Source organism: Tupaia chinensis, unplaced genomic scaffold, assembly GCF_000334495.1.
Source record: "Tupaia chinensis unplaced genomic scaffold, TupChi_1.0 Scaffold143064_1, whole genome shotgun sequence".
Taxonomy (NCBI): Eukaryota; Metazoa; Chordata; class Mammalia; order Scandentia; family Tupaiidae; genus Tupaia; species Tupaia belangeri.
In genome coordinates this window covers 727,677-739,267 of record NW_006202908.1, presented here as the reverse complement: position 1 = coordinate 739,267, position 11,591 = coordinate 727,677, and the positions used below count along the sequence as shown (strand labels likewise).

General features: G+C 45.2%; 1 long non-coding RNA gene across 1 annotated transcript in view; it reads right to left on the bottom strand.

The window, feature by feature from the left end:
• Positions 1-2,824: 2,824 nt before the first annotated feature.
• LOC114005178 (uncharacterized) overlaps positions 2,825-11,591 on the bottom strand; it is a 36,202-nt gene continuing 27,435 nt past the window's right edge. The window contains exon 3 of the long non-coding RNA XR_003547060.1: positions 2,825-3,196. This is a non-coding gene — a long non-coding RNA (uncharacterized LOC114005178). The remainder of the gene's footprint in view (positions 3,197-11,591) is intronic.

The window sequence follows — 11,591 nt, the reverse complement described above, 5'->3', positions numbered from 1 at the left end:
CGGGCGCGTGTGCGTGTGTGCCCAAGATCCTGAGAGGAGAATGGAGAAGGGATTGCGGTGTGGCCATCCTCTCTGGGGGGTGATTTCTTGCTTTCTGTCTCTATGTCTCTCTTTGTCTGTCTGGCAAGCGCACACGCCCTATAGCAAAAACCTCTCAAAAAAATAAAATTAAAATTAAAATTTTTAATTTTTAAAAAAAGAAAAAAATTCTTAATATTGTATATGCCAGCTTAAGGGAGCTCATGTGGTCAACTACAGTTCTGATCCCAACAAACTGCTTGAAAAACACCAGGCACGGGCCAGCAGGTGGCACGGTGGTTGAGGTGTTGGACTCCCACATTACTGACCAGGGTCCCTAGACCTGGTGACTTACTCTAATTCTCTCTCTCTCTCTCTCTGGTGCGTGTGTGCCCTGTAGCAAATTAAAATAATATATTTTTTGAATTAAATAAATAATTAATTAAAATAGCAGCAGGTGGGCCAGCCTGTGGTGGCTAAGTCGGGTAGATCCCACAGGGCCAGCTGCAGGGTTTGAGTCCCAGACCAGCAGCTTGGAAATCACAGTGGACATGTGTGCATGTGCCCAAAATCCCAAGAGGAGAATGGGAGAGAAGGGATTGCCCTGGTAGGTGCTTCCTCGCTTTCTCTCCCTTTCTGTCTCTCTCTGGCAAATGTACATGCCCATAGCAAGAAATAGATAAATAAGTAAAAAACTGAAAACAAAAGAGATGGACCAGCAGATGGTATAATGGTTATGTCACTGGATTCCCACATAGTCAACAGTAGTTCAAGTCCTGGACCCAGTAGCTTGAAAGTCATGCTGGTTATGTGTGCATGCTTGCCCAAGATCCCAAGGGGAGAATGAGGGAGAAGGGATTGTGGCAAGGCCATCCCCCCCAGAGATGATTTCTTGCTTTCTGTCTTTCTATCTCTTCCTTTCTGGTGAGCGCACACACTCTATAGTGAAAAATCTCTCTAAATAAATAAATAAATAGAAAACAAACAAACAAAACCAAGGTACATGTGTGTAGATGCTCCAAATCCTGACAGCATGAAGAAATGGAAGAGTATGGATCGTGGCATGACCATGCCCAAGTTGGGGGTGCGGGGAGAGCTTAATCGCTCTCTGGCAATTAAAAAAACAAAAAGTCAGCTGGATCCCATTTTGCAAAAAGAAAATCCCTCAGTTATTTGCTAAACTGAAGAAAGTCAAAGCCGTTCAGTCTTCTATAAGGAGAGCTTTCTGCTTGTCTTCGGGTATTCCAATAGTGTGATATTAGCTACCGTTTTTGAATATTGATACTACCTTTGGCACTCTGCTAAGCACATCACCCTCACAATCGCTGGCGAGTGACCCCTCATTTCTCACAGTAGTCCATGGGGTAGGCACTATTATTTTACAGGTGAGTAAAATAAGACCTGCGGCTTAAGTGGTTTGCCCATGGTCACATGGCTGCAGGTGGAAACAGAGGAAAAGTGAGGGGCCCACTGAGTGGTGGGAAAGAGAACTACGAAGGTGCATTTTCTCTCCTCCTCTGCTTCTCTCCTCCACTACTTCATATAGTAAGGTGAGGCTTTTTGTAGAGAATTTGCACTGTACGTCTTAGGGGAGCTGAAGACAACCTCAACGTCACTGGCTGGGCGGCGCAGTGACAATGTGCTGCTTCAGTACAGCTGGGTCCACATGGAAGATCGTAGGTTTGGTTCCCTGGTTGAACCGCACATGTTGGTGGTCCCGAATGGCTCGGGGGCTGGGAGAGGGTCATTGTGGGAGACCCTTTGAGGGTGTTTGTCTTTCTCTCTGTCTCATTCTCATGATTGAAAGAAATAAGCTTAAAAAAAGAAAGAAAACTACAACACCTTGACCTAACCCTGACCCCTGGGGAAAGCAGAACAGCTCAGGAAGAAACGGGTTGAAGAGCTACAACCTCATGCAACCCCATGAAGAACCTCTTTCTCTATTATAACACATTCCTCTGGTGTTTAATTCTTCTTTTCTTTCTTTCTTTTTTTTTTCCTCTTGGTTTTTGCCATAGGGCACTTACGCTCTTCAGACAGGGAGATATAGTGAGAGGAAAAATGAGAAGTCATACCGAGGGGGGATGGCCACAACCCCTTCTCCTCCATTCTCCTCCTGGGATTTTGGGCATGCATGCACACACACCTGGTGTGATTTCCAAGCCACAGGTCTTAGCCATGTGGGAGTCTAGTGTCTCAATTACCATATCACCTGCTGGCTCCTCTGCTGTTTAATTCTGCCATCAGGACTATCATATTTTCCTCAGATGCTTTGTTTTAACCACAACCAAGCTGTCTGTTGCTCATGACATTATTTTTAGACCATCTATACGATAACACAAATGATGGAATTGTAAAAAATTCAGTCAGGCACATGCTTGGACCATTTTTTCTTGTTTTCATAATGTTCAATAAAGTCAAATCTAATTTTTTACAGAGATGAGTCGGGCCCAAGTTCTTCCAAGAAAATAGGTTTTCAGGGAAAATGGGAAATTGACAATTTCCCCAAGAATTTTATACGAAGACGTACTCTCTTCTATTTGAATAATGGCAAGAGATTAGGTAGGCATGCCTGTATTCTCTATTTTCCCCTTTATTAATGAATTAGAATACACAATTGATTTAAAATTAAATAAAATTCTCATAAGCATCATTCACATCTTCATTACCAGTCGCTTGTGCTTTGTAAAACTGGATTTCCATGTAAATGGCTTCATGTCTAAATGGGAGTCAGCTGTGGCTATGGGGAGCCTGGCTGGGCTGTGGCCTGACCTGACCCCGCCTGCAGCCGGGGGGCGCGTGGCCGGGGGGGGGAGGGCTACAGGTGAGCATAGACACAGAGGGCTGAGCCTGGTTGGATTAAGGAGGGCAGAGCAGCCATGACCCTGGATCAAAGCTCCCGGAAGCTCTCCTCTCTGACCCCAGCTTCTTGAATTAACCTGCACTCCCGTAGACTGGTGTTTAAGGCATCTCCCAGGCTTAAGATCTGTTGGTCTTCTGCAGATCTCTGAACTCTCCCCTGTCCAGATTCTCGGGGGAGCCTCTGGGAAGTAGGGACCCTGGACATAGTTTTCTTCCTCCTCAGGCAGTTTGGGAATTCTCTCTCAGGTGGAAGGCAGAAGCTTGAACTCTGGGGTAACCATTTTAAGGCATTTGGCTTTAGGATCCTCTAGTCGCTCTGAAAATGTGAGAACACAATGTTACACGATTAATTCTTTTCTAATTCTGATGCTGTTTGCAAGAAGTGACAGATTTCAGAATAACGAAATAATTTTAGTGTCACTTTTTACTCCCAATATTAGTATCACATGTGAAACCTGGTATTTTGAGATTTTCATCACCCATCTGGTTCTCTAGGAATCTTTAAAAAGTGCAAATACTTATAAAAGAAAAAAAGAGAAAAGAAGAGAATGTCTTAAAGTATAAATTGATGTCCATTTTGCTAAAGTATTTCTTTTTTTTTTTAAAGAGGTTTTTGCCATAGGGCATGTGCATTCACCAAAGACAGAGAGAGAGAGACACACACAGAGACGATGGGAGGGAAAGTGAAAAATCACTCCCCAGGGTGATGGCCATGCCGCAATCCCTTCTCCATTCTCCTCCCGGGATCTTGGGCATGCACACATGCACCCAGCATGATTTTCAAGCCACTGGGTCCAGGACTCAAACTGTGGTTGGCCATGTGGGAGTCCAGCAAGGTAACCGCCAACGTATTTTCTAATATTGCCAGCAAGATATAACCAACAGCATCATTATCTAGTTTTAACTTCGAAAATAAACATTTTAGCATAACTGATATCTCCATGCTTTGCTCAGATTAGGGACTGATTCTTGAGTTCTTCGCTGTAGACTATCATAAAATTGTTAGTGGAACAACACTTAAAGTGGATCCAAGGCCAGCAGGTGGTGGTTAAGGTGCTGGACTCCCACATGGTCAACCACGGTTCAAGTTCCAGACCTGGAAGCTTGAAAATCACACCAGGCACATGTGTGTTCTTGCCCAAAATCTGTAGAGGAGAACAGAGAAGGGATTGTGGCATATCCATCCCCCTTGGGGGCAATTTCCTACTTTCTGTCTCTTTGTGTCTGTCTGTCTCTCTCCAGAGAGCACACATGTCCTATGGCAAAAACCTAAATAATAATAATAATAATAATAATAAAATGGATTGAAGTAAATCTGAGTGTTTACACAGCTGGAAGAAAGGATGCCCTCCTCACTCTCTCCTCTGTTCGTGGGCCGTCCTGAGACCAGGGAGGATCCTGGGATCGCGGTGGACCAGATATCCCTAGAGGAAGGGGAGGCAGTGGGAGAGCCCTCAGCTGCTCCTTTCTCCTTGGCCAGGTGGTCTGGGGCTCAGAGCGGGAAAGATGGGGTCTGAAAGGTCAGCAGCAGGTTATGCCAGAGTCTTGCATTATGTAGCGGGGCCTGGGAAGGCGTCTTCCGGGTCAGGCGAAATATGAGGGATGGATGAGAAGTGGCCAGTCATGCAGGGAAGGAAACGAAAAGGAAATGGAAAAGGGAGGAGGAAGAGACGCAGGATAAGAGCCTGGCGAATCAGAGACAGGAAAGAGCCAGCATGGTGAGAGGGGCTCCGGGCCGGGATGCCTTCCCAGACCCGGTCTGACGTGAGTGTAATAGGGTGCCATTGCAAGGCGACCAGGGGAGATGGTGGCAGGGTGGCGACAGGGACACACGCGTAGGTTTGACATACATCTCACATGCAGAAAGAACTGCCCGGACTTTCTAACAGATTGATGCAGAAAATGAGTAGGAGGAGAAATCAGGGTATAATTCAAAGATTCCATTTGTAATCAAAAAATAAATAAAAACATGAAATGTGTAAGAATCAATTAGAGGGGTCCGGCGGGTGGCATGGTGGTTAAACGCACTGGACTCCCACGTGGCCAACTGCAGTTCAAGTCCTGGACCTGTAGGCTGGCTTTCTCACTTTCCCTCTCTTTTTCTCTGTCTCTCTGGTCAAACTAGAAAATAATAATAATAATAAAGTTAAATAAAATAATGCTTTTACAAAAAAGAAGAAAATGCACAGGAAATGTCCAAACGTATTTGAAGAAAACTATAAACATTTTCTGAGAGATTTAAAGAAAGAAAAGGGAAAACAATTTACATAACAAAGAGAAAATTAGCTCTTACAGAGAAAGATATTAATAATTTTAAATCAGTACAGCCCAATGTAATCCCAACAGAACTTCTTTATTTTTAACATGGTAAAAATAATACCAAGATTCTGGAAGAATAAACATTTAGGACCAGCAGGTGGCACAGAAGCTAAGGTGCTGGTTCCACATGGCCAACTGCTGGGTTTGAGTCCTGGATCCAGATGCTTGAAAAACACAGCAGATGTATATGCATGCATGCCCCAAATCCCAGAGAAGAATGGAAGAGAAGGGATTTCGGCATGGCCATCTACCCCGGGGGGTGATTTCTCACTTTCCCTCTCTCTGTCTCTCTCCAGGAAGCACATAGCCCTCTAGCAAAACTGGAAACAAAACCGAACAAAACAGAACCAACATGTCTCTGAGGCCCAACTGCAGTGGCATAGGTGTATGGCGTTGCTACATGCCACTGGAGTCATCGTGGAGGCTGGGTCAGTCGAACCATGCCAAGCTCACCTGTGCACCCTGGGATCCTGGCTGTGTGGGAGGCAGAGAGGACAACTGTGGCAGGGCGAGACTCTGTCAAGGGCACTGCCCCTCTTTCTCTCTCTTACTGTCTCTTGTGAAACAAATAGAATTTAAAAAAGAGAATAAGCAGGGACCAGCAGGTGGCATGATGGTTAAGGCACTGGGCTTCCACATGTCCAACCACAATTCAAGTCCCAGACCCAGTGGATTGAAAATCATGCCAGGCATATGTGTGTGCATGTCCAGTATCCCATGAGGAGAATAGAAAAGAAGGGATTGCTGTTTGGTCATTCCCCCATGGGGTGATTTCTCACTTTTCTTCTCACTATTTCAATGTCTCACTCTGGCAAGCACATATGCCTTATGACAAAAAAAAAAAAAAAAAAAAAAAAAGAAACTAAAAAAAAAAGGGGGGGTGGAGTAAACATTTATGTGAGACTAGCAAGGACAGTTCTGGAAAGGGGGAAAGGAACTACACCAGAAAACAGGGTTGACTGGCTACTAAAATGGAAAATAAAGCTACAATGATAACAATAAGAGATACCATACAGGAACAGGACTAACAGGAATAGACCCCAAAATAGACATTTTCCCTGTATTATAAAAAGTGGCATATCTGTGCAGAAAAGTTGGATTATTCTATACATGTCACTGGGCTAGTTGACTAGACCTTCAAAATATTAACACGGGATCACTGTTTTACCCCTCACCAAAATAAATTCAAATGGGTCAAAGACATACAGGAAACAAAATGAATGTTTTTATAAACATGGAGCAAGAAAAACTCTATGCATAATACAATGAGAAACTGTGTGAGCAGTGATTGCCAACTCAAACTACACGAGTACAACAAAGCAAGTGAATAAAACCCACAGAGTTAAAATATAATTGAACTTCTCAAGTTCTTTGTGTTTAAGTCCCATCTATTCGTGACTTCCAAAGGCTGTTTGTAGCCAGATAGTTTCCATTGTCAAGGGTTGAATTATGTCCCCTCAAAAGGTAAGTTTAAGTCTTGTCCCTCAGAACCTGCGAATGCGGCCAGATGTGGAAATGGGCTCTTTGCAGATGGATCAAGTTAAGACGTGGTCATACTGGATTGGGGTGGGCCTTCACCCAGTGACTGGTGTCCTTATGAGAAGAGAAAATTAAGAGCCAGCAGGTGGTGTAGTGGATAAGGAGTTGCACTCCCACGTGGTCAACTGTGGTTCAAATCCTGGCCCCAGCAGCTTGAACCTCACACTGGGTGAGTGTGTGTGCAGGCCCCAAATCCCGAGAGGAGAATGAAGAAGGGATTGCAGTGTGGCCATCCCCCCTGGGGGTGATTTCTTGTTTTCTCTCTGTCTCTGTTTCTCCAGCAAGCACATACACCCTCTAGCAAAAAAAGAAAAAAAGAAAATCTCTAAAGAAAAAAGAAAGAAGATAAAAATGTGGACACTGATACGTACAGGGAAGATGGCCGAGGTGGAAAACAGAAAGTGGGGTGATGGAGCACCAGCTACAGAAGGCCAGATTGCTGGAAGCCACCAGAAGCTAGGAGAGAGGCATGGGTCCAGTGTGTCCCTAGAACCTCAGAGCCCAGTGGACACCTCAATGTCGACCTTGTGGCCTCCAGAAGTGTGAGAGAATACTTTTCTGTTGCTTTAAGCCATAGTTTGTGGGAATTTATTACAACGGCCCCAAAAACCAATACATACATTTTTGTCTAATAGGCATACTGAACTTCATTAAAACAAAACTCTTATTTTTACATAAATAAGTGAAATCGGACGTAATATACATCAGTTATGGTAGTTAACTCTGGAGGATGAGGATATAGGGGACTTACACTTTATACAGATGTGTATGGTCTGACTATATTATAAGCTGTATTTATAAACTCATAATAAAATGAAATTAAAAAAAATAAAATATATAGAAGTCATAATGCCATGAGTGGAATTCCACAAATTCAGTTTTGTAAAATGAAAGGTCATATTAACAGATGAGGAGGAATGGGAGCAGCTAGCCAGCTGAGAGGTCCAGGTGTCCAGCTGAGAGGTCCAGTGGTCTGACTATATTATAAGCTGTATTTATAAACTCATAATAAAATGAAATTAAAAAAAATAAAATATATAGAAGTCATAATGCCATGAGTGGAATTCCACAAATTCAGTTTTGTAAAATGAAAGGTCATATTAACAGATGCCAGCTGAGAGGTCCAGGTGTCCAGCTGAGAGGTCCAGGTGTCCAGCTGAGAGGTCCAGGTGTCCAGCTAAGATTTCCAGGTGTCCAGTTAAGAGTCTTAGGTGTCCAACTAAGAGTTGTAGGTGCCCAGGTGAGAGTTCCAGGTGTCTGACTGAAAGTTCTGAGTAGCCATCTGAGAGTTCCAGATGCTCAGCTTGGAGTTTCAGGTGCCCACTGAGAGTTCTGTGTGTCCAGCTAAGAGTTCCAGGTATATGGCTGAAAGTTCCAGGTGTCCACCTAAGAGTTCCAGGTGTCCAGCTGAAAGTTCCAGGTGTCCAGCTGCTCTTTTCGGAAGCTACCTCGCTAGGTCTTGTCTTTGTGATCGCGGTTGCCTGTGCTTACTAATATCCATGGGGCTGATTCCAGGCTTGGGTTCGGACGAGGTGTCCTGAGATAACTACTCCGTTTCTGGGTCTCCGAGGTAGCTAGCCCCTATTTCATAGACTGGGGTGGGAGACTTTCCTAAGGAACCCAGGGGACCTGGGAACTCAGCCTTTGCTCCTCTCCTCCCCACACTGCCTTGCCTGCTGTCGCTCACCTGCCTGGCTCCCCAAAACCCTTCCCTCCTAGGTCCTGAGGCACCAGAGAGTGGCTACCTGTGTGCTTCGCAAACTGGGCGTGCACGGAGCGGGGCTGACGGGCCTCCGCCCTCGTCCACTGTGCTCCCCGAGGTACTCGGAGGAAGCTGCAGCCCGTGCCATGTGCTTGCGCGACTTGGAGAAGGGGCTAGAAGGAACAGTGGGTGTTGTTGTCCCCTACGTTGTTCTAAGCCCCTCCCCCCGCCCCCGTGGTTTGTTTTAGACTCGTGGTTCCCAGACGACCAGCTATTAGCTGGGTTAGTTCCCCTGTAGTGCTCCCTGCCTCATATATCCACTGTCACTGTACCACGTCATCTGGGGCCACCTTTTGTGTTTTAATACAGACTCATGAGTCCAGGATGGCTCTCTCCACCTACGTCAGTCCAACTTTATGTCTGCCTTACAGTGATCCTGTGGGTGGCAGCTCCGATAGGTTCAGATGACTTCAAGGTACAGCATCTGACAGTTTTCATGGTGCACTTCATGATAATAACTAGCCCAAGTAACTGACCCTCCAACGGCTTCTCAACAGCACAGAGAAGATGCCCTTTAGCTGTCACTTCGGGCTGCCTAAAATTTTGGCCATCATTAACAATTCATTCTCTTCTGATGGAAAATCAGCTTTGTAAAGCTTCCCAAATGCTTCAACCCCCAACTCTGCCCTCCCCCCACACACATATCCTACTTTTTTTTCTTTTTTGGGGGAGAGGTTTTTGTCATAGGATGTGTGTGCTTGCCAGAAAGACAGAGAGAGACAGAAAGACAGAAAGCGAGAAATCACCCCCTGGGGGGATGGCCGTGCCGCAATCCCTTCTCCTCCATTCTCCTCTCAGCATCTTGGGCACACACGCACACATGCCCGGCATGAGTTTAAGCCACCGGGTCCAGGACTTGAACTGTGATCGACTACATGGGAGTCCAGCGACATAGCCATTACGCTAACAGCTGGTCCCACATATCTTATTTCATACACGAGGCTCTGTGGAATCTCACCTCTCCCAGAAAGCTAAGGCTGTTTCGTAGCTTCAGGGCTGAATTTCCCTGTGACTTTTTTTTAAAGTTCATTCACCCATTCCTTCCATGAGCAAAAGACACAAAGACTCAAATGCCTCCAACAAGGTCTTTATGCTGGGATTTGCACTCTGTCCCGGCCAGCCTGGGTCACAGCACCCAGGTGCCTGGCATTCTCAGGGAGGTCACCAGACACAAGCCCAGAACCGTCACATCTGGGTCAGCCTTGCAGAGCATCATGCTTTATCACTGCGTCGGAATCCAGCCCTTCTCCCTAAGAGTTTTCGTTGTTCCAACTCCTTGCCACCGTTTCCTGAGCAAGAGGGACCCAGGTACACAGGCCTGCCATGCAGCAGACCACCCTGCGTATCAGAGCAAAGCCAGCACCACCAAATCTTTCTAAGGTAGCTGATCCAAGTCCTAGCCAAGGAATGGGAAGCCCATCGTGCCAGGAGAGCCCACGGAGCCCCTAACCCCCAGAGACAAGCATGCTTCCTAACAGAAAGGTTATAGGAAGGAGAGGCTGGATTTATGAACTGTCTCCTTGGTCCGCCTCTGCCTGGTTTCCTTTGGGCTCACCAGACGAGGTTTAGGCGCCAGACACATATGCGTGGTGCCATTCGCGTGTCTGTGTTAAAGTTGACTTAATTAGGAGAGTTTACCTCAAATAAATGCTTAAATGAATTCTCTCAGTGGTGTAACATTTTCGTCTACTGCCTATTTCTGTGCCTTGTGGCTGAAAAAGAACAGAGCATAGAAAGTGTGCAGCAGTTCCAAGTCATGTTTACACGCATTGATGTGCGGTAGGAAAGGAACCCGGGGCTGGGGTCGCGTGAACTCCTGTAGGATAAATAGAGATAAATAATTCAGATTCTCATTATAATAGAGGCATATAGCTCCCATGCATGGGAGCACCCTGCCTTTGTGCACATTGGTATGCAGTGGCTGTTCCGAAGCCATAGCATGTAATCTGGCATTAATATTAACATAAATCAGAGGCAGGAATTAGCACTATTTCTAAAGTCTTATAGGATAACTGAATTCACACTATATTGTCGCGTCCTCCTGGGCATTTTCGTAATCGTGTAATAGAAATGTTGAGGTAGTTGAGATCTTCTTTATATTACTCCATGAAAGGATCTTTAACACAATGTCTTTAGTAGACAGTTTTGATAGAACACGTTGAACAAAAAGAAATATGCCTATTTTGGTAATATGGGTATGTTTCATTAGCTCAGCCTGCAGCGATATGACATTACATTCTAAAAGGAATACAATTAATAACAATGAGAGATTTTTAGCTCTCGGAGTGTAGCTGGAGGAACGAAGCCTGATGTCAGGGCAATTAGCAGAGGCTTTGCATTACCTTTGTCTGCACACCCTCCACATCACCCTGTCTCAGTGTGTTGAATAGTTATTTCTTTAGCAGAGAATTTGTAATTTATTTTGATGTTTCCTATAATTCAGACCACTATTATAAAAAAAATGATTTCTCTCTCTCTTTTTTTCTCAGGTAAGAAAAAAAAAATCCTTTAAAATAACCAGCTAGCAGAATGCACATTTCTTTGGATTGCCATAGCTTCCATTTCTTGCCATAAGGGGAGAACTCACTACCGAGAAGAGGCACGGTCACGTCGGGGATTAAGCCAGAAGGAATGCTCCGGTCGGTGCGGGGAGGCATGAAACATCCCAGCAGCACGGATGGCCCGTGCATTGTGTCCAGGGGAAAAAGTTGTACTTCGAGACTATTAGAATAATCAGCCAGGGTATTATTTTATTCAGTGTTAACCTTTATGTTTTATGTTAAATGACAGTGAAGGTTCTGGAACACGGTGATTCCCCAGGGTCCCCGGAGCCGAGAGTTCTTTTATCTCAAAAGAGATTTCATTTCACTCTGCAACGCCGAAACCACCCTTGGCTCCCTTCGCTGGTCAGTTTTAATAGGCGTAGCAAAAGAGAAAATATTTTGAAATGTGATAACTATGGTTTTTCAAAACAGAGGATGACGAGCCTGGTTTAAGATCCCATTTCTGTCTAGCCTGTCTGCTCCAAGGTTGGGGGTCGGCGTTCTGTTTGGGCAAAGGGGGGCAGTGCAGGTGATGGGGGGGGTTAATG